The sequence below is a fragment of the Bos taurus genome, chromosome 3 (assembly GCF_002263795.3).
Source record: "Bos taurus isolate L1 Dominette 01449 registration number 42190680 breed Hereford chromosome 3, ARS-UCD2.0, whole genome shotgun sequence".
NCBI lineage: Eukaryota > Metazoa > Chordata > Mammalia > Artiodactyla > Bovidae > Bos > Bos taurus.
This window is the reverse complement of record NC_037330.1, coordinates 108132886-108135899: the sequence shown is the minus strand read 5'-3', so window position 1 is coordinate 108135899 and position 3014 is coordinate 108132886. Positions and strand designations below refer to the sequence as shown.

General features: G+C 40.3%; 1 non-coding gene across 1 annotated transcript; it reads right to left on the bottom strand.

Moving 5' to 3' along the window:
* Positions 1-2249: 2249 nt before the first annotated feature.
* Positions 2250-2352, bottom strand: LOC112446068 (U6 spliceosomal RNA). The gene has a single exon (XR_003034146.1). It is a non-coding gene; the product is annotated as a U6 spliceosomal RNA (small nuclear RNA).
* Positions 2353-3014: the final 662 nt, after the last annotated feature.

Sequence of the window (3014 nt, the reverse complement as noted above, 5' to 3'; positions counted from 1 at the left end):
CTTCTCCGAGAATTATCCTAGATAGTCTCTAAGAACCCTTTCAGTCCTAATGCTCTATAATTCTCTTATAGAATTTATGTAGTGACAGTGGAAATACAGAAAAAGAAGGAATCTAACTGGCAAACAGAGTCGATGTGACTTGTCTCCATTTGAACACTGAGAATTAAAAAGTGCACTAAGAGTGACTAAAGTTTAAATACAGGTGTCTTTGAGATTGGAGAGCCCTTCAGTGGGGAAGTGGGTAATGGAAGTGACTGTAAAACATGCAAGGGAAAATGCTAGTAGATGCACGAAGAATAGATGAGGCACGTTCCTGTCTCTAGGACTTTGAACTCACTATCACCTCTGCTTGAAACTCATCCTTCAAATGTCTGCCTTGTGTCCTTGATGTCTCCCTTCAGGTCAGGCTCACAGTGAGGTCTTCCCTGACTAACCTACTAAAAATTACAAACCTTCCCCAATCTAACACTCCCTCTTCCCCTACTCCTGCTTTGCTTTTCTCTGTAGCACTGAGCATCACCTGGCCACTTCATTTAATTCATTGATTGATAGCCTAATATGGGAACTGTGTAGAAACAGTATTCAAAGGTATCTTGGGTTGGAGAGTTTGGGGAAAACAATGATGAATAAAGATATGGAAAACAAATCAAATGGTGAAAAAAGGAAGAATTGTTAACACCAGAAGAAATGAAAATTGTACAAGAAAGGAAGTATAATCATAGTTCACACTTGTCACAATAGTGAAAAATACTATATGAAATATGAAGTTTACTGGAGACTCAACCTAAAATAATAATATCACTACATGGAGCAAGCAAAGAGGAGAACTGTGAAAGGAGTAATTTCAGTCATTCCTGGAGATGCCCATCCTGGGTGTCTTCCTGCTCCTCTGGGGGCAGACTGCTCTTTGGACTTCCACAGCTGTCATCCTCATCATTCAGTTGCTCAGTCATGTCCAACTCTTTGTGACCCCATAGACTCCAGCACACCAGGCCTCCGTGTCCTTCACTATCTCCCAGAGTTTGCTCAAACTCATGTCCATTGAGTCCGTGATGCCATCCAACCATCTCATCCATTTTTACCCTCTTCTCCTCCTGCCCTCAATCTTTCCCAGCATCAGGGGCTTTTCCAATGAGTCAGCTCTTCACATCAGGTGGCCAAAGTACTGGAATTTCAATTTCAGCACCAGTCCTTCCAATGAAAAGGCTCCTCAGTTCTTCTTTACTTTCTGCCATTAAAGTGGTGTCATATGCATATCTGAGGTTGTTGATATTTCTCCCACCAGTGTCGATTCCAGCTTGTGATTTACCCATGGCATCTCACATGATGTACTCTGCATAGGAGTTAAATAAGTCAGGTGACATTATACAGCCTGGATGCATTCCTTTCCCAATTTTGAACCAGTTAGTTGTTCCATGTCCGGTTCTAACTGTTGCTACTTGACCTGCAGACAGGTTTCTCAGGAGGCAGGTCAGCTGGCCTGTTATCCTGGGGCCCACTAGAGCTTTCCTTCTGTTGGATTTCCTTTTTACCAGATTCCAAGTTCCCCCTCACCTATTAAAGTTATCCTCTTATTATATCCTTTGGTGGCTTCTTGAGAAGGAGGGCATAGGAGAAAGAAAAAAATGGCGACCTTGTATATCTAAGAGTGTCTTTATTCGCTCCTCACACTTTAAAAGCTGGTTATAGAATTCTTGATTCAATAGTACTTTTCCTCAGAATTTTGGAGGCAATTCTTCCATCTTGTTGGTTTCCAGTGCCATTCTAATTCCAAGTCCTTTTTTTTTTAATCCCAAAAGCACTTGGATCTTTTATTTGCTTTCAGTACCCCCAAATCTCATAATGATTTATCCTACGTGGATCTCTTTTCACTCTCTCTCAGTGGGAGGGCTACTGAAATCCAGAAAGTCATTGTCTAGGAAATTTTCTTGCATTAGTTGATCATTTCTCCTTTCAATGTTATCTATATTTTCCTTGTGGAATTTGGATTAGACACAGAACTCCACGACTGGTCCTCTAATTTTCCCATTTTCCCTTCCAAACTCCACCCACAAGTTTGTTTTCTCTTTCTACTTCTTGGGAGATTTTTTTGACTTTATCTTCCAAATTTTTTATTCACAGTTTAAATTTCAGTTCAACTTTTTTTTTTCCTTCAGTTAGTGTGTGATTTTTATTATTTTAAAATGTATTTATTTTTAACTGGAGGAGAATTGCTTTATAATGTTGTGTTGGTGTCTGCCATACATCAAAAAAATATGGAACACTTCTTGAATTTGCATGTCATCCTTGCGTATGGGCCATGCTAATCTTCTCTGTACCGTTCCAGTTTTGGTATATGCTGCTGAGGCAAGCACAGCTCTCCTGTTTTTAATTTTCTGAGATTCTTTCTTGCTCTGTAACCCACCCCTACCCCCACTTTATAAACCATCCTGTTCTTGTTTTATGAATTAAACATCTCTGAGGTATTAGATGGTGGCATTTTGCCTGTTTATTTGGCTAGCTGAATTATTTCTGATTCCTCCAATCTAGTTGTTCTTGCCCCCTCGCTCTTTCATTCTCCTTCCCTTTTCTTACTTTTTTTTTTGTGCATTTGCTTATTTTTTTTTATCTCTGCATTTCATACAAGAGGCTTTCACTCACTGTCTGGGAATCTTGGCTGCTTATTCTTGTTTAGAGGGAGGCACTAAGAAGCTGATTAAAGACCTGAGGGACAGATTTGCTGACTCACGCATTTCAGTCTGGGTTGATCAGGTATGTGTATGTGTAGAATTTTTCTCAAGGTTCTTTCTTTTTCTCTAGAGAAGAGTCACTTGGACTTCTTCTTAGAAGTGTTCTAGGGGCTGGTCTTCCTATATTTATTTACATATTTTTACTCATTCCCCTGGATTTCAACGTGGCAACTCACCCCTACCTTTGCTGCTGCTTGGTGCCCCTGAATTTAGAGGCTTTCTTGCTCCTCTTCCACAGAGTAAATCTGCCATCTCTTACTGTAGTGGGGAAGCAGGGCTTCCCTG